Source organism: Saimiri boliviensis, chromosome 15 (genome assembly GCF_048565385.1).
Source record: "Saimiri boliviensis isolate mSaiBol1 chromosome 15, mSaiBol1.pri, whole genome shotgun sequence".
Lineage (NCBI taxonomy): Eukaryota > Metazoa > Chordata > Mammalia > Primates > Cebidae > Saimiri > Saimiri boliviensis.
The window spans coordinates 34,275,218-34,292,026 of NC_133463.1; positions in this window are offsets into that span (position 1 = coordinate 34,275,218).

Here is a 16,809-nt window from a genome sequence, read left to right on the forward strand (position 1 = left end):
GTACCAAAATAAGCTGAAGAAATGTCTTCTTTTTAAAGTACTGGACTTTTTAAAAGGACTCTATCATCTATCTATCTATCTATCTATCTATCTATCTATCTATCTATCTATCTATCTAATATAGATACATATAGTATATATATATATATGTAAAAATACAAATATAGATAGAGTCAGGGCTGGTCATGTGTGTGAGTGTGTGTATACATATATATAAACCTGTATGATAAATAAACCATTAGAGAGGTCCTAGAACCATTTCAATTTCTCTCCCATCCCACAATACTTTCGTTTCTTTATTTTTTGTTTGTTTGTTTGTTTTGCGAACAGATTTTTAGTGGGAGATCCTGTTGTTTGTGCTTTGTAATGATGAAAACTTCTGTCTTTTTGTTTTGAATCAGTTCCCACACACTGACTGGGAGGCTCAAAGTGTAATATGGCTGTTTTTCGTTTTTCTTAAACTAGTATATATATATATATATATATATATATATATATATATATACACACACACATATACTAGAGACTATGTATATATTAGCCTTCATGGTCCTGCTCACACACAGCAAAGTTGATCTTTAGTTTTATCATAGCTTATAACTGTGCAAACAAAAATGGTCAGAGTGTTGTGAGTGTTAGATTTTGGCAACCAACACAGTTTCATATGGTAATGAAATTTCCCCCCTGTAGGAGGGCTATGAACTGCTAATTAGCATCTATGACCTAATATTCTCTAGCAACCAAGAGTAATAGCAGTAATTTCCAGTTTTATGCAGAGTACAAGTCTCTAATATTACCAGCACTTCTGTTTCATTTATAATTAACTGCACACAATTATTACAGTCAAGAAAGTATATCCTAATGTTCCTAGGTAATAAAAAAAGAAATTACGTTTCTAAAACTTGTATATGAGTCATGCTGACTGACTGGCATTCTTTGGAAGCCCTGAGGTTTTTTTTTTTAAATCTATCGCTTAATTTTTCTTTTTGTCTATACTGCTATCACCCTTAATTTTAATTTGTAACTTTTCATTTGCTGCTTAATTCTTTGTTCTTTTCTTGAAAACTCGTATTTATTAGATCTGATTTTGAATTCACGAACAAAGAAAACATGTAAAAACTAATAACTAGGGGGAAATGATCTGATATTAGCTGACAATGTGTTTCAAGAGACTGGTAATGCGTATTTCTTAGGTATGGATATACTTTGCACAGGAAGAATGTTTTATGAGGTAGAAATAAAGGAATTTTATTTGACGTTCTCCTATGAAAGTTATGCTTCTGTAAATGTCAGTAGAATTGTTCTATAAAAATTAAAAATGACATTTGAGAAAATTTCCTACTTAAAAAAAAGTTAAATCTTATTTATCTAAAATTGTGAAGGACTACAATTTTCTGTAGGAGATATTTTTCCCAGAGAATACAACCCTTAATACACCGAGTTGTATTTTAAATATTTTGATGTTTACTTTCTGAAAATAAAATTAATCTCATGCTTTGCTCTACATAATTTTCTAAGGCACATCTGAAGTTCCTAACGACCCTTCCTGTGCAACAGGGCTGTCATATTAGGTCTTTTCAAGTTAGGTGAGTACGTTTAGGGTCTTTATCTCTACTACCACACCAAGAACAACTCTACTTGTTTGCTTTCTGTACTGTACCATACTGGATTTCTACCTCAGAGTCCACTCAGAAAACATAGTTTGTTGCTCAGTCTTAGCCTCTAAAAAGTTTCTGCTTTAGAAAACATAGTATCTATATACGTTAATGCTTTTTTGAATAAGTAGGGTCATCATTATGCACATCAATTATATTGTGCAGAAGTATAATAGTGTAATTAACATTTGGAATTTTGCCTCTTTCCCCTACACTGAATGGCTTCAGATGTCTGTGCTTTTGTGCTTAATATTTCTTGTTTCCTCCTTTATTGACAACTGTAACTTAATCCTACTGCAACTGCCTTAAGTTATCTCTGATTCTAATCTATTTGAAGGCCAAAGAAGTACTGAAAGTGGCCAAGGGAAATTACATGAAAAAGTTCAGTATATCCTAAAATGCAAAGACGTAAAAGCACATGGTGAAACTGTCAAATACTCAAACCATGAAGCATTGCTATTAAACAGAACTGGACGAACAGGTGGGGAATATGACAATGTAGACTTACGCTCAAAGTAAAGAAATACTTATTCAAGTTTTAGGGGCAATAATAATGATGATGATGCTATTAACCATGAAAATTTGCCAGGCACAGTGCTAGCTCATTTTATGTAGTATTTAATTAAATGTAATATGTTATGCTAGTGGGTGGATATAATTATTAGTGTTATCAATAGTATTAGTACATCAGAAAATTCAGACTTTATCTATGTACCCTTAAAAAAAAACACACAGAAGGAATTTATAATAACACCCACACCTGTTTGATTTCAAACCTGCGTGTATGAGTATCAAGTTCTTCTGTCTCCCACCAACAACAGAGCACAAGTAAAGAAAGCATTTTCCACAGTTACCAAGACTAACCTCCTTATGTATCGCTGAAGACACTAAGGATCATAGTGTTCTTGCTTCTAATATTCTCTCCCAGGGAAGGAAACGTTTTCTTAATTACATTGAACATGAAGACTTTACTCTCAGTCTCTATTTCTCCTGCAGTTGGTCTTCCCCACCCACCTCGTTCCTTGAAACTGCACTTTCAGAATAGAGTCCTGCACATTGCCAAATGCAATAGAGTCTTAGTTATGTCTGGTATGTTTGGAATAGTTCACATTGTCAATCACTCTATTCTCTTTGTATTTCTTTCCCTACTTACTCTTGATGCTAGCTTATGCTGAATTTCCTCCTTTTCTATCTCAATCTCTGTATCAATTACCTTTACCTTTTACTACATAACAAGCTCTCCCAAAAGTTAATAGTTTAAAACAACAACCGTTTATTTAGTTTACAATTCTACAAGTCAGTAATTTGGGTTGTGCTTAGCTCAGCAGTTCTGGTCCCAGCTGGGCTCACTCATGTCTCTGTGGTTAGCTGCTGGCTTAGCTGGGGGATGGCTGGCCTAGAATGGCCTCTACTGGGCTGGTTTGTTTCTGCTCCAGAAGGCCTCCTATCCTCCACCTTGCACTTGCAAAGGCCAGCCTGGGCTTGTACAATTGGCAACAGCTCAAATTCTAAATAAGAATGTGAAATCACATAAGTCAAATAATCCCTTCTGCGTTCTGTTAACAAAGCCAGTCCAAAGGGCAACCAGGATTCAAGATGAGGGAAAATAGACTCTACTTCTTGATGGAAAAAGCTTAAAAACCACACTGCATGAGGCAAGGCCATAGCAAAGAGCGAAGAAGGGATTGTGGATATATTTTGCAATGTACAGTGATCCCTTTTGCGAGTTCCACTTCTCACACTTGTATTTGAAATGCAAGTTTAACTCTCATGTTCACTTTTGGACTCTTTTCTTCTTTTTAAATGTTTTCTCCTTCAAGCATCACATTTTTTCCCATGACTTCAGTTATCGTCACTCAACAGACAATTATCAAACCTCTATATTCAAATCTTACCTTATTCATAGGCTCTCAACTGGAATTTCCAAGTTCTTCATAAAAATGTACCTGGTTCCCTATGTGTGCCTCAAATACAAGTTCAAAACTCAGCTCTATATTCTCCCACAAACTTGTTTCTAGTTTTAAAACATCCATTCACTATCATTTGTGTTATTTGCCATCTAGCATCATAGTCTAGAGACTTCATTTAATTTTTTAATTTTTATTTTTTGTGGGTAAATAGTAGGTTACATATTTATAGAGTACATGAGATGTTTTAATATAGGCATGCAATGTGTAATAATCACATCATAGAGAAAGGGGTATCCATCCCCTCAAGCATTTATACTTTATGCCTCTCAAGCATTTATACTTTATGTTACAAAGGCTATAAACAATCCAATTATACACTCCTAGTTATTTTTAAATGTACACTTAAGTTATTACTGACTGTAGTCACCCTATAGTGATATCAAATATTAGATCTTATTTATTTTTTCTATATTTTTTGTACCCACCTCATAACCATTTTTGATAGTTCTCTCTCCTTCAATCCTTATATTCAGTCACTTAGCAAATCTTTGTCATTCAACCTAAAAGTTGCTCATCTTCCTCTTTGTGTATTCCTAATATCACCCAGGTTGGGGCTATTGTTGCTTGTTAGATTATTTAGGAATTTATTAGTTATTCTTTACCCCTTGAAATGCACAATCTAATATGGCCTCCCCACTGGGAATAGTATTCCTAAAACACACATTAGACCATACAGTTTCTTTTGAAAAAGTCTTTTGTAGTTTATCCTTATTTCGAATAAATGGGAAGTCTGCTGACCCTTGTTAATGGAGATTTTGGGCATTCCTGGAGGTCTGTATAGTCAAGAATTATTTCATATATCTCTGTTGTATTCCCAGTGTCTTACATCCTGCCTGATAGTTGCTCAGTAAATATTTGCTGAATGAACAAATAAGTGAATGAACAATGGTAGCTCTACTAGGGGGAGAAAGAGCAGGCAGAACATTCCTATGTGTTGTGTTAGAAAAGGTAAGAAGACTTAGGCCAGGTATGATGGCTCATGCCTGTAATCCCAGCATTTTGGGAGACCAACCTCGGTGGATCACCTGAGGTCAGGCTTTTGAGACAAGCCTGGCCAACATGGTGAAAACCCGTCTCTACTAAAAGTACAAAAATCAGCTGGGCATGGTGGCGCATACCTGTAATCCTGGCTACTCGGGAGGTTGAGGCAGAAGAATTGCCTGAATCCAGGAGGTTGAGGGTGCAATGAGCAGAGACCACACCATTGCACTCCAGCCTGAGCAACAAGAGTGAAACTCCATCTCAAAAGGAAAAAAAAGAAAAAAGATAAGAAGACTTAGAGATCAACAGTCCTGGGTTTGACTCTAGCTCTGCTACTTCCTCACAGTGAATCTTGGACAACGTATTTAACCCTTCTGAGGCTCAGTTTCTTTGTCCATCTGAGATTCAGATTCTTTGTCCATAAAATGAAGATAATTATAATTATAATTATACATGAATATATTTCTAATCATCTCTGTCATCATCACTTAGCAAGAGAGCCATTAGTTTCAGGTGTGACAACATGTGACAGGAACTAAATAGTAGGGTCTGAGATTTGAGCTCGAGTGGATTCCAAGTGCCAAGATACTACTCTTAAGTCCTAAAAACAAACAAGTAAAACAAATTGGGGCTCAGGATGAAGAACTCCAACAGGAAGTCAGATAGAAGAAAATAAAAACTGGAACTGACTTAGAAGAAAGGAATAGGGGAAGAAGTCTGGACATTACCATAGGAAGCAGGGGTAGAATAGGAGAAGACAGACAGGATTCATTGATATCGAAGGGATAAGCATCTCATTTAGTGGTCTTTATATCCCCAGAGTCTGGATGGGGATGAATCTGCAAGAGTATCAGGAAGATATGGCTCCATCTGCAATTAATGTGAAATGCAATAGAAAGAGGTTTAGGGGGGCAAAGGACCCAACTGTTTTTTCTATCTGTACAGTCTTTACTGAGCTGTTACTATATCTGTTTAGGAGACCTTGGGGTTCATACTATGTGGAAACAATGAAAGAATCAGCTACTTGATAGGGCATGTTTCAATTTGATCTCTCTTTTTCAAAGGTTATCCTTTTCATATTTTATAAATGTTTAATTTTCTTTGATGTCTTTGTTTTAATATTGACATTATTTTCTTAGACAGTCAGAGAATATTTTTGTATTCTCATGGGGGAAAAAATTTTCTTTGATGTAGCTATGATATCATTCTCCTTATTAATAGGTCCACAACTTTGATTCCTATTTTTTTCTTTTCTGCCTATCTATATGCCAAATTATATGACTATTCTCAATAAATACAGAATAATAACATCTTGAATAACCTAGGGAATTACTATTTTTAAAGACAATATGTAATAGCTTAAAACACCATTCACGATATTCACATATATTTGTTGCTAGTTAAAACCTTCGAATAGGAAAGGTAGGCAATTCATCAGAAGATTGATTTTATTATATTAGCTTTATTCTTCATCCACCTTTTCAATCACCCTAATCTTCCACATCAGAATGGCAATTTCGCTTCATCTTGTATTCTTGATTCTGATTGATAGGTAATGGCTGCCTACAGCAGAGTGTTCAGGAGAACTCAAAGGCATCATCCAGACACAGGCACAGAGTGCCATGATTGATTAACAATGTCTGCTATGGGAAAGTAAGGGGAGAAGAACAGAACTTTTGTAGTCTATTTGACAAACCTATTCTATGTAATGGTATCATCATCTTTTTCTACTATTAATATCAGTGGTTTTGAAATTACTGATAACCCTATATATTTTCTCATCTCAACCACAGAACACAGAAAATGAATTGAGTGACTACTTTCTTAATTCTCTAAGAATGATACATAATTGGTACTATACTAAATGCATAGGAGAGAAGTTAATTCTAACATACAACGTATAACTTAGGATATAAAAGTTTAATTATCTCCAGTTTGAAAAGACTGAAGTAGTCCAATAAGTGCCTCAAAGGCTGCTATAGCTGTAAGGAAGGCCCAAGAGGGAAAGATTCCAGTCTTTCATTTGTACATCAATCAAATCTCTTTTACAGGGAAATGTGTATGTGTGTGTGGGGAGGGGTTGAGTGCATGCATATGTACTATATATTTGTATACACAACATACATGCTGCAATTAAGAATTCATTCGAAGACTCTTTGAAGTTTATTCTCTTCTTTTTCTTGTCTCTATATAAATTTCTTTCTATTGTCTGAGATAAATTCAAATGTTTCTGTATATTTTGACTTTAATTTTTTCCCCCATGAGAATACAAAAATGTTCTCTGACTGTCTAAGAAAATAATGTCAATGTTAAAACAAACGTCATCAACCCTTGAGATAAATGAAATCTAGATTGTGTAGTCAGTAGGAAAATCAGGCCCATAATATCATGATTAACAGAATCCTTGAATTAAAAAGTTGGATGTAAATTTCTATTTTCACCTTAGCACCTGGATCTTGAAACAGCTGCCCCTTTAATCATTTAAAAAGGACTTCAAATAGTGTTTTTTCTCACTTTGTGTTATATCAAGGGTAATTAATGTAATTTCAGCAAACCTGTAATAATCTGCGTGTAGATTTTTTTGAATTGTGTCTAGTAACGTCTTCCGACGTATTAAAGCTATTTAAAGCAGGATCTGCTTTTTGGCACAGATCATTTCAATGCCCCATAAATAATTAATCACAAAAAACCTACGTTAATGCAGCCCTCGGATCATAAATTGGGACCTAGAAGCTAAATGAATGCAAAGTTCACATTCTCCAAGAAATATTCATTTTCTCACATGGCTTATTTTACACAATTTATTTGCTCTATATTTAGAAGCCCAATTAGCAGCCCAATATCATATGTGCAGTGTGGAAAAATTCCTGTTATTGTAAGCACTCTGCATTGAATCTATTTTTTCAGTGATTATTTACTGGGCACCTACTCATACCAGTCACCAGGTAAAAAGGATAGAAGAGTGCATGAGGTAGATATGCTAACAAAAATCTTATAGTTCTGTGAAAGAGGCAAATAATTAAAAGTTAAAAAAAATAGTCATTAGAAATTCTGATCAATGCTATGAAAGACAGAAATGTTGGCTGAGCTAAAAACAAATGGGACAGGCTCTTTAGGCATGGTTGGACAGTACTTTCTGAGGAAGCTCATTTATACCAACACTCCCATCTCAGTATGTTCAAGATGCCTGAGTATGATCTGTGAGCCTGAGCTCAGTGCAGGGAAGGGTAGAACAAGAGGTAGTTCTGCAGATATGGGCTGGGACCTGATGATAAACCACTGATTGGTTTGATGGTGGGAATTACTGCAATGAGCTTATTTTCGGTTTTAAATGATGAGTTTAGCAGGAGGGTTGTGAGTGGGCAAGAGCAGCAAAGAAAAGATGTGCTCAGCGGCAATTGCAATAACTCTGGCCACCAATTATCTGAAACTTGGGCAGAAGGAGGCATAGAATGGATGACTGTAATATATATTTGAAAGATAGAATGAGCCAGGCATGGTGGCTCACACCTGTAATGCCGGCATTCTGGGAGGCCAAGGTGGGTGGATCACCTGATCAGGAAGTCAGAGGTGAAATCCCATCTCTACTAAAAATACAAAATTAGCCAGGCATGGTGTCACACACCTGTAATCCCAGCTACTTGAAAAGCTGAGGCAGGACAATCATTTGAACCTTGCAGGCAGAGGTTGCAGTGAGCTGAGATCGCACTACTGCACTCCAGCCTGGAAGACAAGAGCAAGACTTCATCTCAAACAACAACAACAACAAAGAATAAAAGAGAAAGATAAAATGAGCAAAACTTGCTGGCGGATTGTATGGGGTGGAATAAAGGGCATGGTAAGAGAAAAGAAGAAATCAGGAGTAACTCTTAAGAAAGTGAGTGTATAGTGGTGCCTTTACTACGATAAAGAAAGCTGGACAAAGGGGCTTATTGAAAAAAAAAATGAGAGTTCTATTTGAATGCGTTAAACTTGAGATGACTGTGGCACATCTGCACAGAGATTTTGAGCAAGTAATCAGATAGATGGGAAGCACTTTAGGGTTGAAATACAAATTTGCGAGTCATTACCATAGAGATGGAATCTAAAGCTGTAGAACTGGATAAGGTCACTTAGGGAAAGAATATGGTTAGAGAAAAGAAGTGGGCTCAATGCTTGGCCAAAAGAACACCAATAGTTAGAGATCTGTCTGGAAAAAAAAAAAAAGATTTGCAAGTAAATAGGCAGTAAGAAACTATGGATTTGGGAAATGTTTGAGAAAGGCATATTGCCATGGAATCCAAGAAAAGAGAGTGTTTAAAAAGCAGGGGGAGAGTCAGCCCTGGAGAATGCTGCTGAGAGGTAGATGGAGCTGCCAACAATCAGTGCTTGTTGGGTCTGGCAGCATGAAAGATGCTCGTGACCTTGAAAAGGGCAGTGTTAGTGGTATTTTGTGATAGAACTGATTGAGTAAAGATGGAAGATCATTAGTCCAAGAGAATATGGTGAATAGTAGCATGAGCAAAATCTTTAAGAAAAGAGCAAGATGGAACTGAAATTCAAAATAGGGGTTGAAGATTTGGTCTTTGAAAAAAATGTAGGATGATTCACCCTGTTGATTCTCTTTCCTCAATAAACTAAGACACTTTGAAGAGGAAAAAATGTTAAGATCCGTAGTGAGAGATGAGGGTTTCTCTGAGAAGCTGTATTTTCATGCGGACAGCTGAGAGGCAGAGCAGTGGCTGAGAAAGCTTCCCTTGCCTACTTGCACTCCCAGAGATCCCCAAGATAGCCAATGAAAACCCAAGGAGTGCTGTCTCACCTTCCGCATCTATTGGCAGGCAGGTAGTGTCTTACATTTTAAAATCAAAATGGCATAGATTCAGAAAATAGCCCAATTGATGAATCTCTACAGTGAAAGATTTCTTACTTTCAGATGTCAGGTTTAGAAACTGGAGTCTAAAATGGATTTGTTTTTTGATCAAGCTATGAAGAAAAAGCTAGTCAATTCTGCCTAAACACTGAGTATTGTTTGGCTTGAATTCCATTTCTAAACCCTGTGGAAAAGTTATACAGTGTTCTTTTAAGAAACGAATAGATTTTCAAAAAAAAAAAGTTCTGCTAGAATGGTGGAAAGTGATCTTAAACATTTCAATGCAAGTTAATTTTTATCCCAGCTTTAAGCTTTGAAGGAAATGGGGGCTGAGGGAAAAGAAGTGTGAAGGGAAAGAAAATGACTCTCTTCCGACTAGAAAGCAATCATTATTAGACCATTGTGTGGTTTTACACACTCCTGGAGCAGAGAGCAAACTCCTGTCTACCTGAGCATGTGAGGAGCTGGCATTCTTTCTGTCTTATAACTTAGACCAATCTATGTGGACCAGAAAGATGCATGGAACAAAAAATAGTGATTTTTCTTCTCAGCAAACAGTCGGGATCCCAGAGAGTAGAGTGAGAAAGTATGCGACACCACACAATCTAGAATTAAAGTCGAGGGCAAGTGTGACTGAGGAAAAGATAAGCTTGAAGGATTTGTGACCCTTTGCTCCAAAACGTAGTTGGAAAAGCAAGGCTAGATCATTCAAAAACAAATAATTGAAATTTGGTGCACAAGTACCACATTTTGCCTTTGTTTTAAGAGTTAAGATTATTTAAACATGTGAAATAATGTTACTAGCAATTGTCATCACAGTTCATTTAAACAATGATTTTGCATTTTTACAGAAAATACGTTTTATGTGAAAATAAAGTTAGCCAAACTATTTGCTCTTTTTCTGGTGCACTTTATGAGAAATTTAGCTATTTATATTATGTCATAAAAATTTATCAGCATCATTCCCCTGATGTCAGCAGCTGATATTTTAAAATTAGTAAATAGGATGAAATGTCCCTGTAAATCTAAAAGATGTGATGTTTTCATACAAAACTTTCTGAGGAAGTGGTTGTATTTTGACCTCAAGTGTAGTGGGTATATGTTTAGTTTTAAACACTCTAGCTCCCATTCTCTATTGCAGTAAGTTTAGAGTTCTCAAATTCTTGCTAGAAAGACTTTAAAAGAACAGAGGAGCCAGGTTTTTTATTTTTTAGCTTCAGGCCCCATGCCCAAACAAACTTCCATAAACCGATTGTAATAACTTTGAAACAAAAACTAGTATGGATGTATTGGATGCTACTATTAATGAATACAAACACCACTTATTCTAAATCTGTCTGGCATTCTGCTGTGTAAAACCACTAACAAATTTTATCAAAGTACTTAATCCAGTGGCCTCATGCTTATTTGTCTATACCTATAACTTAAAATAAAACAAAAGGACATATTTTCTATTCAAGTTCCCTTTTTAATGTCTAGTATGCACAAGGCCCTAAAATTAGTGTTCTAGAAGTCCCTGTCTTCAAGGATGTGAACATTTTGTGCTATGCATTACAGGCCTAGTAGTGTCTTTCTTCTGCTAAGATTTTAAGGACCAAGGACAGTTACAACACATCTCTGGTTCCAAATTACAAACAAGCTTGATAGCTCTTATTAAAATATATGAATCATTACTGCCTAGTAATAATAACAGAAATGTAATTGAAGCATAACAGCCACTACTTGGAAAGAATAATTTTATGTTTATAATATTTTCTAAGAAACAAGACCCCAATCCTAAAATGAAATTATCTTTAAATTGTTTTTCAGAATCATTTCCATAATCCAGGAGAGAATTAGATGATAGGCTATTGTACTGTATTCAGCCCCTTCGTACTCTAGGGACATGAAGGAGTAAGGAGAAAGCCAGGATGATTGGAAACTGTAGCGCTCACTACCTTTGGAAAGGCTGGAGATTGAGGTTTACCTTAGGAGGGTATCCAATTCTTGGTCTGTTTTGGGTTATGCATCAGTAACTGCAGGGAGTGGGAAGGCTGGGCCAATCCTAGGAGGCAAAGCAGGGTGTGGTCTTAAGAAGAAGGGGCATTTGGAGTAGGAGTGGCGAGAAGGCAGGAAGGAAAACTAAGTTGTTCTCTGTGCATCTTATTTCATTATGAGCTACAAAATATCAGAGTTAAGGATGTATTCCTGGAATATTATTTTCAGATTGTCTGTGAGTATGCTAGATCTCAGCCAAGCCAGTGGGATACCTTGGTTTTGGAGACCCAGGAGTAGCGAAGACAGATACCCAAAAAAATATCCTTTGGGCCCAGGGAAGACCCATAGGAAGACAGGCCTCCTAAGTGAGGGAGAGAGGTAGGGCAGTAGGTCTTGGCACTTCAACTAGAAATTGAATTCCCATTTTGACGAACCTATAGGAGCTTCAGTTTACCTGTTCTATGGATATCTGTAGAGACAATACTATCTAGGGACTTCTGTGAAGATAGTGTGTATAAAGTCCTTTGCATATAGTAGATGTTTATTCAAGGACTGCTATTAGTGTTAAAGAAGATGTTCTCTCTGCCATTAAAGAGTTTAAGAAGTGGTTACCTCCAAAGCCTTAGTTTCTTTTTGTTGTTTTTTGTTATTGTTGTTGTTGGTTTTCTTTTCTTTTTTTTTTTTTGAGACTAGAGCTATTGAAGGTGCTCTCTGAGCCCTAAACTCAAGAGTTATTGAATTTAGGAAGAGAAGGATAATTTGCAGATGACTGGGTGCACGTTGCAAAGATTGGAATAATGGATAGCTAAAATTTCTATCATTTTTGGGAAACAGTAATTCTCTATCAATATGCTACACATGAACAATCTTGATCACAACATTGGAGTCAAAGTAAAGTTAATACTCTGGGGAACCTGAATAAGTTTTAGTACAGCCACGTTAAGCACTCAATAAGTAAACCTCATTTTCTCAAGCAAACTAATCTCACATGGTCGAGCAGCCCAATTTGCAATTGATACTGTTGATTCACATGAATGTGAAAATAATGGCTTAAATCCAAGAATTAAGAAGACAATGATTACTTCACTAAAGTTAAAGTGATAATAAAAGGTCTTTTCCAAACTGTTTTCTGATCTTTTTGGTCAATTAATTGTGGAATTTTTTTAAATAATTGAATTTGGAATTTTATCATTGCTGAGTTGTTTGCACATGTGGTAGCTTCCCTTGGTACACAGCATTCTTCTATGTACAGAATAACAGGTCATGCTAAGTCTTGTATCATTTTTGACTATGCTCATTTTGAGTTTCTAAATTGGGTGGAAAAATCAATGCAAGACCTAATATATAGACTTTACTATTAATATTTATAAAATGAGTATTAAGAATTACTAAAAGTTACTCTGCCGCAACAAATAAATATGCCAAATAATTAAATTTTTAGGCATTGAAAAATCTGGTCATGTTTTAGTTTTTAAAAAATGATTAAATAGCATTTTTTGAATGTTTTGGTTTCGGAAAGCTGCCAAATGGGTTTTGCCAAATACATTTTCCATCATTTCTCAACTCGTGTGTGTTTTAATGAATGTATGTACTTATGTTCTGATTAACTTAAACTTAGCTTCACAGAATCTGTTTTAAAAATAATGTGGCTTCCAAGAAGACTACAACTGTCCTAAGAAGCCACATCTCTACTTTCAAAAAAAGAAGTCATAGTTAATAATGAATAAACATAATAGATGTATAAATTTAGAATACAAATCTAAATCTTAGATTCACATCTTAAATGAGCTGTAACAGCTTTAATAACTTGTGCTCAGTGAAATAAATACGATTTCATTCTGAGCTATTGCTGTCTTATGTAAAATGAAAGGTAAAGAGAAACATCATCCATTTTCCATGTCTATTAAATATATCAAGAAGAAAGATACCAATAGTGAAAAGACAGAAAGACAGTTCAAACCTATGCTTCTTTTATATGGCAGAGTAAACCTTTAAATACCTGTCACAATAATTTACAACAAATATATTTAAAAATAAACAGTGAACTGAAAACAGGTGTTAAGGAAAGCAGTGGATAGTAATATAAAAGCAATGTGCTCCTAGGGAAAAATTCAGAGGTGGTAAGCTGGAATCGTCAGTGGAACCTGGGCTCCACAAGGAAGGAAAACTGAACTTGAGATGGGGAAGAAGATTGGTAGCAGTCCTTATATCACAACTGATTAATACCAAATTTCTCACTAGATAAAAGAATTTCCAAGTAGTGTCCTCAGAATTTTTGCCGAGTAAGTTATGTGAAAGGAGATTCAAGTTACTAAAAGATAGAACAAAGTTCTATGCAATAAGTGTTCACAATTTAATAGCAAAACAAACACCAACATAAAGAAGCAAGGTACCACAAGTGAAGTCACACTAGATCCTCAAACACTTCAGATACTGAAATTTTCAGATATAGTATAACTATGTTTAAAGAGTTTTAAAAATACGACTTAAAAATGAGTAACATATTCTGAAATATAACCTAGCTTATTTGAAAAAAGAACAAAATAAAACTTTTAGGAAGTAAAATGAAGCTATGGCAATAATAAAAAAAGGCAAACCAGACATATAAAACAAATATAGTTAAGAATGATACTAGTAAAATGTTACACAGAAACACAGGAGATGAAAAAATAAAAGTTTGAAATACAAGAAAAAGAGTGAGAAACTAATAGTATCTGTAAAAATGAAAAAAACTTAGAAATAAATTTAGTTAAAGAGGTGGAAGAACTATTCAATGAAAGTATAAAACATTGATGAAATTAAATATACAAATAAATGAAAAGGTATTCCATGCTCACATACAATGTGAGTGAATTTAATTTCATTTATTTTGCTTGTTGTAAATTTCAATTTCTCTGGCTCATGTTTCTTATTGTTCCAGAAAATTATCACCAGTACCTCCTTGACTATTGTGTCTACATGTATTTATTTTTTTCTCACTTTGACAAAGATTATTTGTCTCTCTCCTAGCTTTTTTTTCTCTTAATTTTTTTTCAAGTAGGTCTTTGTTTATAAAAATGCTATTGAGAATTCATTTGTTAGTTGTAATAAATCTTTCTTGAAATCTTTCGGTTTTTTAACATATGCAATCACATCATCTGCAAATAAAGATAATTTTACTTCTTTTCCAATTTAGCTGCCTTTTTCCCCCCTTTTATCTAAATTCTCTTGTTAGTACTCTCAGTACTATGTTGAATTCAAGTGGTGGAAGTGGGCATCCTTCCTTGTACTGGATCTTTGAGAACTATAGGTAAGAAAATTGTACCGTTTGGAATTTATGCTAAATGAGTAGATTTTAGTTCCTCTTGCCATGATAAACAAAACAAAAAGATAAATATGTGGGTTAATATAGATGCTAAGTTGCTTCACTATAGTAACCTCTTTACTATCCCGTAACATCATGTTGAATATCTTGCATATACATAATACATTTAAAGCTAGCGTATACGAATCAAAGTGATAAAATATAAACAATCTAATAGAAAATTGAAAGACACATACAAAGTAATGTACAGAATATCTGTAAGTGGCAAATAAACATATAAAGATGCTCAATATTACCAGCAACATTTCCAGTAATCAAGGAAATGAAAATTAACAACCTATTAAGATTTCATATTAAAATGGAAAAAACTTATAAATCTGGCAATATCAAACACTGGCAAGAACAAGGAAAAAAAGAAAAACACTATCCATTAGTATTAGAGATCTATTAATAGGTCTAATAAATTCATACAACTATTTGAATAGCAGTTTGTCTTTATCTTCAGCTTTGCTTCTCAGTGCAGTTATAACATGCAGGTATAAAACTGAACATTTTATATTTTTACTCTGGTCCTTTATATTTAATTATTTTATTTTAAAAGTTTATTATTGAGGCTCATTAAATACATTTTCTAATCCAGTATGACCTATGATTTGAAAAATATTGCTATAAAGAAGCTTATGTGTTACCCTGGAAATAGGTATGAAAATTCAAAATTGTTCATAATATGATTTAAAACAGAAAAGGAAAAAAAAAAAAAAGGCCGGACATGGTTGCTTACACCTGTAATCCCAGCACTTTGGCAGGCCGAGATGGGTGGATCACTTGAAACTAAGAGTTTGAGACCAGCCTGGCTAACCTGGTGAAACCCTGTCTCTCCTAAAAATACAAAAATTAACTGGGTGTGGTGGCAGGTGCCTGTAATCCCAGCTACTCGGGAGGCTGAGGCAGGAGAATTGCTTGAACCCAGGAGGCAGAGGTTGTAGTGAGCAGAGATTGCACCACTGCACTCCAGCCTGGGCAACAGAGTGAGACTCTGTCTCAAAAAAATGTAAATAAATAAAAATAAAAATAAAAGTGAAACAGTGAAAAAAGAAAAAATTGCAATGTCTATCAACAGACATAAACAGACAATTAAGTTGTGACATATTCAAACAAAAAAATCATATAACAATGAAAATAATGAACTATTGCAACATAAATAAATTTTAGAAATACTACTTTGAAGGAAAAAAGCAAGATATGAATTAATTCTTACAATATAATTTTTATAAAACTGAAAATCTAAATTTGTATATATGACAAAACTTCTAAAAAGCAAAGGAGTAGTATATCCAGACTTCAGAGTAATTGTTACCCCTAGGGGCAAAGCAATAGGTTCAGAAAGAAATATGAAGATGGCTACAATGAAACTAATTCCTAGTCCAGGTTGTGGATAGTTTGTGTCCATTTATTTTATTATTTTACTTTCAGCCAAATATGTTATGCATACATCAAATACTACATAATGAAATCTGAAAAAAAATCTGAAAATAACTCTTTATTTGTTCAAGGTTTTGAAACCTGAGATGCTGTTGAGGAGGGTGCTAACACACACTTCCTAATTTCCATGAAATAGGTAATAGACAGCAAGGGAGAAACATGTAAGAACTTTCTGGCAGGTTTATTGGATTCTAAAAGAGTTACAGAGGGAGGGTTTGTCTCCTGAGACACTTTAGTGTGGGCTTGACAGTCGTATGTCTTCTGTGGTTCAGGAGTGGTCTCGTCTACTGCAATGATTGATGTCTCAGGGATGGATTAGATGACCTCTTTGAACCTCTTCAGCATATGGTCCTTGGTCTTTCATTCATGTCCTCCTCTGGGCCTTGACAACTGTGTGGCCTCACTCTCTGCCTCTCTTTGTGTCTTACTCATCTACTTTAAATAGTCTGCCAGGAAACACAGACATTTTATTTTCAAGTGAACAGTATTTCTTGGACAAAACATTCATCAGAAGGATCAAATAAATCTAACAACCTAAATGATCAACTCTGGACTTTGAACTTTTCACCTTCTTCAAGGAATGTCTGT